Source organism: Triticum dicoccoides, chromosome 5B (genome assembly GCF_002162155.2).
Source record: "Triticum dicoccoides isolate Atlit2015 ecotype Zavitan chromosome 5B, WEW_v2.0, whole genome shotgun sequence".
In the NCBI taxonomy this organism is placed as follows: Eukaryota; Viridiplantae; Streptophyta; class Magnoliopsida; order Poales; family Poaceae; genus Triticum; species Triticum dicoccoides.
The window spans coordinates 15,621,751-15,634,161 of NC_041389.1; positions in this window are offsets into that span (position 1 = coordinate 15,621,751).

The window sequence follows — 12,411 nt, forward strand, 5'->3', positions numbered from 1 at the left end:
CAAACGTCGTGGTGCGGCATGGTGCGCACGGTGGGGCACAGAGGCGTCAGTGGCTGGCACCGCGGCACCTTCCGCGCAACGGAACCAAGCGGTGGAGCGGCGGGCGAGTCGGCCGATGGATCTACAACGGCAAATGAATCGGGCACCCCATGGCCGGATTGGGTAGATCGGGTGATGGCAACGATGGATCTGGCTATGGGGGGTGATGGAGCAGCCGTATTTTAGCGGTGACGGGGTGGCGGCTGTTAAAAGACACCAGGGATGTGGCGCGAGGAGGGGGGAAATGGGTCAGAAGGTGGCCGGGAGGCAGGGTGGCGCCTGGCTAGTGGTGGCGTCGACCTTCGGTGACGCGACTGCGGTGGGAAACTTCAGCTGGTGGTTGGGCGTTTGTGTGACGGGTTTTTTATTTTGCGGCAGCCACAACGATGCTGCAAATATACAACAACGCATGCTCAATTTTTTCATCACCATATGCGGATGTGCATCCGCTGAAGCACCGTTTTTGGTCCAAAATGGCCTAAACGACAGTCTTCTAAGCACGGACTCATTTTTTCATTGTATGTTGGAGATGCTCTTAGGAACTTGCATGTTACACGAAGTTAATACTAATAACATAGAACATGTGTGTGGTTGAAACACAGCCACAAGATCCAGCCTCCATGCCTCTCAATCCACCAGCAGACGTGGCGTTAAGGTAATTTCTGGCATCAACCCTTCTGAATCTCAGGCACTTACTGGTGCAAATTTTTCTGCATGTTCAAAAACGTCAAGGAGTCTCTCTAACCAGTGTAACATGTCCTGCAATAAATAACTACGGCATGGATTCCTTGACATGATAGGAATGCATGCCTGGCTCCTATTGTACAAAGTGACCCATTGGGCCAATGGCGCAAAGTTCAAATGCAACCAAGAAGTTAGGTGAACTATACGAAACTTATTCCTCAAAGTGCTTATTCGAAAAGAGGCAAAGCATTTCTAAAAGAATAGTAGACAAAGAACTTCAAATTTGCTTTACATAAACTCATATTTTAATGCACCAAGAGCAAACCTTTTTAGCTACCAACACATTAGTTTGACCACTTATATAAACAATCGTTTAACACTAGGAATTAAGATATATATAAATTATTTACAATATCATGACTTAATACAAACATGGAAAGAACAGAATTCCGTAAAGTGAACTAACATCGTAATTCAGCATAAATATTGAATCAGCACTGGCTTACCACCAGTAGTTTCCCTTACAACGCTTGCATCCACTTGACCATCCAATGTTTGTCTTGCATCGGGGGCGAAGCCCTTCCAGGCTGTAGACATGCTCTGTTCTTAAGATTGAGATGGTGACGTAGCCTGTCGTTCATGGCTAGGATCCTTCGGCATATCTCATAGATCACATAAGCGTCCTTTGCCGCATAATGGAGGTGTTTCAGATAGTGCCTTCCATTCCCAGAAAATGAGGCGTACCTTCCAAATGGATGAACTATCAGAGACAATCTACCATATACTCCTTCCGTTCCTAAATACTTGTCTTTCTAGAGATTTCAACAAGTGACTACATACGACGCAAAATGAATGAATCTACACTTTAAAATATGTCTACATACATTCGTATGTTGAGTCCATTTGAAATGCCTAGAAAGACAAGTATTTGGGAACGGAGGGAGTAGATTGGGCTTCTCGTCTCATATGAATGTGTGAAGAAGCAATGGTTTATTTATTTAGGTCGGCGTCCGTTCTTTTGGACGAAAGGGAATAAGCAGTTTTCCTCCAGTCCCTGGCGGCTGGAACCCTAGCCGCCGCCAGGAGACCCAATCTTCCAGCACCGTCCTTCGGCGGCTCCCCTTCGCCCGCGACCTCGGTAGTCGGTGGTGAGGGGGGTCGCCGGATCCACGCATGTGGATCGTTTTTTACTTCCTCGTAGTTTAGATTTTTAGGCTGTTCATCGTTTTTGTTTCGGTGGCGATGGTGACAGCGCTGAATAAAGATTCTTCGGATCCTTCCTTGACAAACCCATCGGTCCTATGGTTGGAAATAGATTTAGAAACCAGTCTGTTCAAGTAAGGATGGCGTGGCGGCGACGACATCCTCGTGGTGGACCTGTGTCCTCGGGTTCCGCTGTTGCGACGACGTTTGCTCCAGCGTCGGCGCGGAGCTTGGGAGGTAGCCTAGGAGCGGATGCAGATTGTGGTCTGCATCGACGACATCTGAAAGACGGAACATGTGCTGGGTTCGTGGTTCGTGGATGGCAGATATGGTTTCCTTCTGCGACGTCTTAGTCGCGGTGGGGTGCCAGATCTGAAGTTCGATGGCGTGTCCGGGGTGTTGCCCCGGTCTGATTCGTTCAACGGTAAGGGTTTCACTTTTTGTGAGCCACCTTGGAGGTCCGCAAAGCTACATATCAGCGATGGAGCCGCGTCGAGCTCAGGTGAATAGGTGATCCATCATTCTTTTCTTCGGTGGGCTGTCGTGGTGCCGGAGGCAAGTGATGGGCGTTGGTGTCAAGCTCAGAGATGTTCTGCTATCTTTTCAGTTTTGTCGTGTTGGTCCTTACGTGACTTGTACTTTAATCTTTATGATATGAATGAGACACGTATTACCATGCAAAAAAATGGTTTATTTATTTGTACACCACCTTCATTCTACTCAGAACAAATGTTGCCAGCAAGAAGTGTATAGAACAGGTAGCGACGATGGGGAAACCCTATTCCCTGAGCCGCCTATAGGAGGGAGAACGCAAGGGTCAGGAGTGTGGTACTCGTGGGTACACTCTGAAAAATGGCACTGAATGTTTGCTTGTCGTGTTGATGTAAACTAGGCATTCAATGTTTGCTTCTCATGTAGTATATGTAAATGACCGACCAAGTGATTATCATAATAACACTTGTGAACGTGTGTGGGTGCACGCATGTGTTTGTGTGTGCGTGGGCGCTCGCGCCTGTGTTAAGGCATCTACCCAATTCACTAACCGTGGTCCTTATCATCTTCCTTATTTATCGCATGATAGCTTAGGATCTGGATCCCTTCCCCATATATTTATACGAGCGCATGTTCTAGCATTGTAGGTCTATGCCTTGCTAATCCCGAACAGTTTTCTCTACAATTCTCATTATCTTACCATTTCCTTCATATGCTTGATCACTTGTAGGCATGGAAGACAATAGGAAGGTTTCGACAATGTCGGAGACAAGTACTTTGACTGGCCCTGAGAACTGAGCTCACACTGCTTATGAAAAATCGCAACTTATAGAATGATGGAGTCTTGATATACAAGCAAGACACTTTCCTGACACTTTTTTCGCTGCCATATCTTCTTGCACGCATACCTTCCCCAATGTTGAACTCCTTAGCCAAATCTAAAATTTTACTCATCAAAGTTCCCAATCCCGCTACCTGATAGTGCTGGTTTCCCTATATACTAGATCATTGCTGCAGCATGTTCCCGCGCCCGTCTATTTGAAATTTGTCATGATAGAGCTTTACAAACTTCTGTAGGACTGAAAGGAGTCACAAAAATGCGCGCGCGCGTGTGTGCACGCGCTCTTGTCTAGGAGAGTGAAAGTGTTAGTGTGTCACATGGTGAAGTAGAATACAATTTGTTGAGTGCTTGCTGAAAGCTATGCATGACCTGAGGGTATATATAAAGCAGAAGGCTAGAAGAAAAATGCAAACACTAATACAAATTATAAAATGGTACCTACCTGAAGAAATAAAGTATAGCTGAGTTGAATCCAAGAAAATTAGATGGAAAACAATAAAACCACATGATTTTACATATACAGATGAAGCAAAGGAGTAACATACTAATCAGCTCATAGAAAGAGGTCAGAGGGTTTTTTTCCGCAGGAAGAAAGAGGCCAGAGGTTAGTTTACCTTGTCATGCGTTGTGCAAATTACCTAAGTTTCCCATAAATTAAACTACCTCTAAGATTTGTAATAAGCCTGACAAATTATCATGACTGATAAATATAAACACTATGCTAGCACATCAATATTATAGTTTCTGATATGATATTGAAGCATCACCTTAGCAGGTTTGTTTTCGTCAAGGCAATTGTTAGTATGTGCTAGCTGGAGCTCTTCACCCAGACCAAAAATATCTGATCCACATAATGGGCAATGCAGTTTATAGGATGCCTTAGAGCTCCTAGAATCCATTTTATTCCCTTCAACGAGAGATGCCCTATTGTTGTGATCATTGTATTCACCTGATCATCCGTGCAACGGCTTATCAGATCATTAAGCTGGGACCAATCTCAAAATTATCACAATCACGATCTTCAAAATGATGGGTTGTGTAATTGTGTGCGATTCCAAAAGCACCGATACAAATGAATTCGACGAATGATGTTGTACACATTGTGCAGTTAAACTTGATTTCTTCTTCCTACTATCAGATTTGGAAGTAGCAGCATCGTGTACGACAACTTTTTTCTCTTTAGAGGCGAAACAAAGGTACAAGCTCCTAATCCAGGCACCTGTAGTTCTTCGCAATCTGGAGCAAGTTGCGCCACCACGTTGGCACCGGGAAAGCTGACATGCCGCGGTGGGCGCCGCCAATCAAGTTGAAGATTAGAAGAGGAGCGTTGTGGCTTGAATACCCGTGAGAGAGAGGTAGAAGGAAGGTGAGGTAAATTGCTGCAAAAGGGTACGGTGGGCGCCGCCAATCAAATTGGCACCATGGAGGAGAGGTCGAGGAGCGGAGGATGCACCACGAGAGAGTGGGGCTGGATCACATCGATCGCCTTTGGTTGACTCAATAGATTTGCTAGTTGGGCCATGAGGGATGCTACACCTACCTAAGGTTTGTAACGTGATGAACGTAATAGTTTAGGTGGCATTTTCTAGTTGAAAGAAATTAGGTGAGGAGGGCCCACCCAGTTGAATTCAGGGGGTGGTGGAGAGATTAGTTTGGAAAATTACGTAACAACATCGTAAGAGATTCGTAGGTGCATAGGCCCAATCAAAAGCCAAACACAAGTTTTTACACTATAGTAGTGCCTTTCTAAGACAGTTGGCCTACTGGATGAGAGATGAAGTGCTAACGGAGACGAACAGCTAGAAATGATATATCATAAATGGATGGACACAAATGTAAAGGGCATGAGAGGGCTGGGATAAGTCTCAGCTTTACTGTCCCAAAATTAATACCTTCTTCCCGTGAACACTTCTCATATAATATATTTCATCTACAATCACTTTGCTTCTACTCAATTGCTCGTTGGCATGGAAGGCACATGGAAGCTTAGACTAATTAACCTTACAGACCAATGAAAACCATGCATGATGCGATGTCGTCGAGGTGCCAATCCAACATTGTCTCACACATGGGTTTTGGCATTTTAGTGCACATGGTGTGAGGGCGTGCCTAGACGAGACAATTGACAATCTAACATTTTTCACGCACATAAGATTTAAAATCGTAGCACATGCGGTATGCATAGAGGAGACAATGCCACGAATTGATCGATCAATTTTTTATTAAGAATATGGCTTCCGAACTACGCATGGTCACCTAAGCTACTCATTCCTAGCTAGGCCATAAAGGCATCTGGCATGGAGAGCTACCAAACATGCCCTTAATTATGACAGCTGAGGATATTTTCTCCTCTAGTACTTTTGGTCTATATTGTGAGCCTGAACATTTTGTTGTACACTTTCACAAGCTTTTAGCTGTTTGATCACTTGTAGACGTGAAATACATAGGGAAATCTACACATGCATGTCTATTGAAGCATCATGTAACTAAAAGAGCAATGGTTTCCTTGCCATCTACATTTACTTAATGCTTCATGATACCCGAGGATCTTGATCCCTTCCCCATATGTACTGAGTTCCTACTCTAGCACTGTTGGTCTATGCCATCATCCCAAGCATATTGCCATTCACTTTGTTGTTATTTGATTGCTTCAAGACATGGAAGACATTGTGAAGTTCTCAAAGACCTCAAACCTAATCATGCCGACTCAAGCATGCCTATGAAGCATCGTTTCAGTACAAAAAACATTGTCTGCAATGTCATAATGTATAAAAACATGCTCACTTGAGTACCACAAAGACAACAAAAGTTAAGATGATTCATCAAGTAGAAAAGGTGCGATTAAAAAATAAAATAGCATTGTGTAGGAACAGATCCAATGTCACAGAAATAATTTATTCTTGAGCGTGAAACATAACTCTAACAGAAAACAACTGAGATTTAGGTAGAATGGCCGGCACGAAACACAATAGCTTTTCAAAACGTCCGTAGGAAGGACTGTGTCACCATGGCACCGGATCTTTCATTTATCATCTTCGCAGATGGCTGCAACATGAACAAAAAAAAGTGTTCAAGAGACTAATACAACATAAAGAGAACGATATAATATACTAGATGGTATGACGCAGTCTACCGCACCCTTGTATAGCTGCATCCATACATGGAATGAAATTTACGTGAGCTTGGTCCCATAGTTTTTGTTGGTCACGCCCTGATAGATACCATTTTTAAAAATCTTTTTTCTTTTGCTAGAGAAGGACTGTATACCCCTGAAAATTACACGAGATGTCTTTTGCTATAATTAAGAAAGATTATACCAAGCAACCAGTGGTTGAATGGTTAGGAGGGTGGTTGTATCACCGACTCACCAGGAATCAAACCCTAGGTTTCACACCTGTGTGTCTCATAAAGGCAAAATATTGTTTCAGTGAGAAGTGACGTTTCAGTCAAAGTGAGGTGTCTTTGGTGTACATCAATCTCAAGACATGTTGGCTCAATCTCTCGAATGTGCTCATATGGGTAGGATTTGGATACACGAGTGTGTATATATGTACGTGTATGTGTGTGTCTTATTTTGTACTCTCTCCATCCCAAAATAACTGTCTTAAGCTTAGTGCAACTTTGTACTAGAGATAGTACAAAGTTGAGACACTTATTATGGGACGAAGGGAGTACTACGTTTTCAGAAAAAGAGCAACAACCATGGAGGAGAACGCACGCACCATAGACAAAGGAAAGGAACGGTTCAACCTCACCGAATAACCCATGCTGGTCAACCCACGACCCGACAGCTAGGCCCACCGGACAGAGGCAGTAGCCTAACCAACCAGAGAGTGAGTGCCACAAGACCAGCGGTGGTGCCAGCAACAAAAAGTTGTGCGTTCAAGTGCACTAATCTTTCTAAAATATCTTTTTTTTTGGCACAAATATGAATAAAACTAATCTTGCAATAAAAAAATAACCACCCGTGCACAAGACCACAACTCAAGAGGAGGTCCAGCAGCCAGCCGCCCCGATCTCCAGATGGCACGGACAATCGGTTGGATAGCCATGCATAAAGTTGGAGAAGATTCAAAGCAATGAAAAATCTCATTTGGTTCTACTTAGTTTAGTACTCACCATGAAGAAATGAAGACATTATTTATGCCAACACGAAATTATCACATAAATTGGATAACAAATTATTCAGAATAACGTAAATTTTGGATGCCACACTTAATATAAATCACTCAAAGAGAAACTATAACAGTCACTTGAGCATCCCAAAATTCAACTACATCTACTTTTGCAGTTCCTGCAATCACAACATAGATGCGTCTTATATGAATGAAACACAAAATCAATATGTTATAGATCAGTTCTAAGTTCTAACCAAAATTCACCTGTATATCCAGCTGTTTTACTCAATGTTCACTATGCAATCACGCCGCCGAATAAACTCCCTCTGCTTTACTACCAACTCTGTATCATGCAAATAGGGCATGGCTAATCTTGAGGCATTTGCAGAGCTATGGGTACTGATGCATTGACGTTGGAAACTATATGTGCTAATTATTACCACACCAGCCCTCTATTAGTAAACACGGATATGTCTTGCCTCGCAAGGTTTTCTTTGTCATTAGGATGAGTTTGTGAATGCTCTTTTTTTTTGCGACGATTTTGTGAATGCTATTGTGCACACAGCAGACATGGGGTGCCACAGATTAAGCTCATGATATTTTTCCATGCATCATGCAGAAAAAAAATCTATTGCAGAAAGCTCGTAGATATTAATCAGTTTTTGCGGCGTCCAGTGAGATTAAGCAATAACCCATGACTTGCAATAGAAGTTTGTGTGGGATTTCCAACAGCTAATCTTAAACTACAGTCACCCGCAAAATAAAAATAAAAATAAACTGCAATCAACACTATTGAGCTTCTCCTAGTTTTAATGGAACAGATCATTTATTTTCATTTGGTAGAGTTATGCATATATAAAACAGAGACGATAAGCACCATGATTTTCAGGGTAGGATCCTCATTAATTATTTTTGAATTCATGGCTTAATAGTTATTCATCAATAACATTTCAGCGGGTAATAACGATGTACTCATATTTTCCATACATAACTAACAAAGATGAACGAAACATCTCAAAATCTTAAAATGCGGTTCCAAATTAAATCATCAAAACATCCTTTTGCGTAGGTCAGTTTACTTCCTCATCCTCTCCAATTCCAAAATACATTTGCGCGAACAAAAACAAAAAAAGGCGCACAGTAGCTAGATTTGTGCCATCGTAGTCAGTTACCCACATCCAAAAGCAGCAAGCAGAGTGCACGAACCCTAGGATCATCTATCCCGTACATACGTAACCAGGAGGAAAACAAAATAAAATCGGATGGACGTGGCGAGAGATTGGGCGGGCGAGGAATTAAGGAACTTACTGGGCTTGGGCTGCTTTCCGTCGGACCACTTGGAGCGGGAGTAGTGGACCTTCTCGACCTCGGCGGCCTCGGACTTGTAGGGCTCCTTGAGGCAGCTCCGCACCATGGACGCGCAGAGCCTGGAGTAGCCGACGTAGGTCATCCCCGCCGTTCGCCAGAACGGCACCGCCCCCGTCGTGGCCGACATCGTCCTCGCCTTTCCTCTGCTCGATCGAGCCGCCGACGCCGATCTAGACGAGAGAGGAGAATGGACAGATCGATCAGGGGACACCTACGTACTCATCAGTCTTCACGGTTATATATAGAAAAAATGCAAACCGATCAGTGATTCCGGTCAGAGGGCGGGCTGCATGCGCATGCACGGATCGCACTGCAATTACGGATCGGATTAATTCCACCTCCTTTTTTTGCGAGAGGAACGAATTCCTTCACGAGAACTTGGATCGACGACCGTGTCTTGCGTTCCGCCAGAACACTGTTAAACGCGGTTAACGAACGAACGTGCACCTCGGATCCAACAAACTAACGTATTCTTTTTCCTTTTCCTCTCAGAAAAAAGAAAAGAAAAAGGCAACGACCAATGCAAAAGAAAGAATAAAAAGTGATGCAAAAATGAACTCATCAAAGGTAGGGGCGTAGGGCTGCAAACGAATCGAGTTCGAGCGAGTTGCACTAGGCTCACTTCGACTTGTATTAAAATTTGAGCGAGGTCAAACTGAGTGAATCTCAAGGTCGAGATGTATAAAGTGACTCATGCTCGGCTTGTATCGATCTCGAGTTGTTCTCGAGCTAGTTTTGATCTTAATTAATAATCTAAGGCAACTTTTCAAACAAGATAGGCCACTACACAACATAAAAGGCCACTATCCCGCAAAAAAAAACATAAACACTATAAAATTTAACTTATTCTCTTTCAACTGAGAATAATACTTAATAGCAAGAGACACTAGTAGAAAAAGGTCCTAATATGAGACACATTAGTGCCGGTTTGGTTTTGAGCCGGCACTAATGTGTCCAACAGTGCCGGTTCCAACGGCTAGCCGGCCGTTCTCATTAGTACCGGTTCGTGGCAAACCTATAGTACCGGTTCGTGCCACGAACCGGTACTAAAGAGGGTGGTGGCAGGGTGTTGTCAGTCTGGGGCCCGTCCAGCACCTTTAGTACCGGTTCGTGGCACGAACCGGTAATATAGGTCGACGTACATAAACCCTTCGTCCCCCCGAGCCACTCTGTTCTTCCCCTTTCCCCTCACTTCCTCTGTTCTTCCCCCTCTCTCCTCGAGCTCCTCACAAATTTTGCCCAAAATTTGTCAAGATTTGAAGGCCCCCATCCATTCAAATGATCACAAAGGTTAGCAACTTTGTCCTTTCAACTCTCATTGCTAGATTAGCTCTTGCAATGCTTTGTATAGTGATTAATTTGGGAGGAATAATTATATTTGCTAGTATTTGATTTAGATGCAATTTGAGCACAAAAATAACACTTAGTTTGCATATGTAGGTGTGGTTTACTTAGTGCCTTCTAAATCTCCGTCGTAACCACCGCCGATTGCCCGCACCGTCCCGTCGCCGGCACCACCTTCTGGTGAGGCTCTTGTTCATGAATGTTTTACTTTACTAAATTGATGTTTATGTGATTTGGATATATAGTTACTCGTATAATTATCTTACCCGTACGTTGTTTGTTATACATAGTGCCATGGTTTTGATATCCGTCCCCGTCGGCCCTCGTCCTTGTTATGATTCGGATGTGGTATATTCTCTTTTAAAACTAGTTGTTGCATTTCGTGTTTATGACAAATTATGCCCATCAAGTTGACATAGATATTTTTATCTAGGAGGTATGTGAACCGGAAATTCCAACCGACCATATTGTCGAGAGGTTAAATTTAGTTGAAAGAGAAAACGAGTATTTGAAAAAAAAATTGAAAAGAATTGAGAGGGAGAAGATGGAATTGGAGTTGCATGTTGCCGATGTCGTCGATGATCACAAGATCAAGATGGAGAAAATGAGGTTGAAGATTAGAAAGATTAAAAAATATGCCATTGATAGTGTGGCTTGGTATCATTATGTTGTTGGATCAATTGTTACCTTAATTGCGATCTTCATCGCATTTGTTGTTGCATTTAAATTCTTTAGCTAGAGAGTTATTTGTATGTTGCATTTAATTAAGTGTTGTATATGAACTTTATGTATGAACTTTATGTATGAACTTGTATTAATTTGGTCTATTCGGTGTTGTGTAATGAAGATGAGCCGACAATGGATGTATAATGACAGATGCTCTCCCGAGTTCATTAATGGCGTGCATACTTTTCTGCTTGCCGCTGAGGCAAACAAGCGGGCAGATGGTTTTATGCCTTGTCCATGTGCTGGCTGTAAGAATGGTCACAGTTACTCTACGTCAAGAACCATTCACGTCCACCTATTTGAGTCCGGTTTCACGCCCCACTATAATGTTTGGACCAAGCACGGAGAAATAGGGGTTATGATGGAAGACAATGAAGAAGAAGAGGACGACGACGGCTATCCTGGCCATGGGTTCCCTGAATACGATGATACAACAATGGGGGAAGAAGCTGAGCCGGCAATGCAGAAAGAAGCTGAAGAAGAGGCATCAGATGAGCCCGCTGATGATCTAGGTCGGGCCATTGCCGATGCAAAGAGAAACTGCGCAAGTGATCTGGAGAGGACGAAGTTGCAGCGTATGTTAGAGGATCACAAGAAATTGTTGTACCCGAATTGCGAAGCTGAGAAAAAAAAGTTGGGCACCACACTTGAATTGCTGCAATGGAAGGCAGAGAATGGTGTATCTGACAAGGAATTTAGAAAGTTGCTGGTAACGATAAAGAATATGCTTCCAAAGGACAACGAATTGCCCGAGAGTACGTATGAAGTAAAGAAGGCTGTTTGCCCTCTAGGGTTAGAGGTGCAAAAGATACATGCATGCCCTAATGACTGCATCCTCTACCGCGGTGAGTACGAGGATTTGAATGCTTGCCCGGTATGCAGTGCATTGTGTTATAAGATTAGTCGCGATGATCCTGGTGATGTCGAGGGTGAGCGCCCCAGGAAGAAGATTCCTGCCAAGGTGATGTGGTATGCTCCTATAATACCACGGTTGAAACGTTTGTTCCAAAACAAAGAGCATGCGAAGGCGATGCAGTGGCACGCAGACCGTAAGAAAGATGGAAAGTTGAGAGTACCCGCTGACGGTTCGCAGTGGAGAAAAATCGAGAGAAAGTACTGGGAGGAGTTTGCAGGTGACCCAAGGAACGTATGGTTTTGTCTAAGCGTAGATGGCATTAATCCTTTTGGGGAGCAGAGCAGCAACCATAGCACGTGGCCTGTGACTCTATGTTTGTATAACCTTCCTCCTTGGTTGTGCATGAAGCGGAAGTTCATTATGATGACAGTGCTCATCCAAGGCCCTAAGCAACCCGGCAACGACATTGATGTGTACCTAAGGTCATTAGTTGAAGAACTCTTACAACTGTGGAATGGAACAGGTGTACGTGCGTGGGATGAGCACATGGGGGAAGAATTTGACCTAAAGGCGTTGCTGTTCGTGACCATCAATGATTGGCCTGCTCTCAGTAACCTTTCAGGACAAACAAACAAGGGATACCGCGGATGCACGCACTGTTTGGATGATACCGGCAGTATATATTTGAATAGTTGTAAGAAGAATGTGTACCTGGGACATCGTCGATTTCTTCCGAGCAG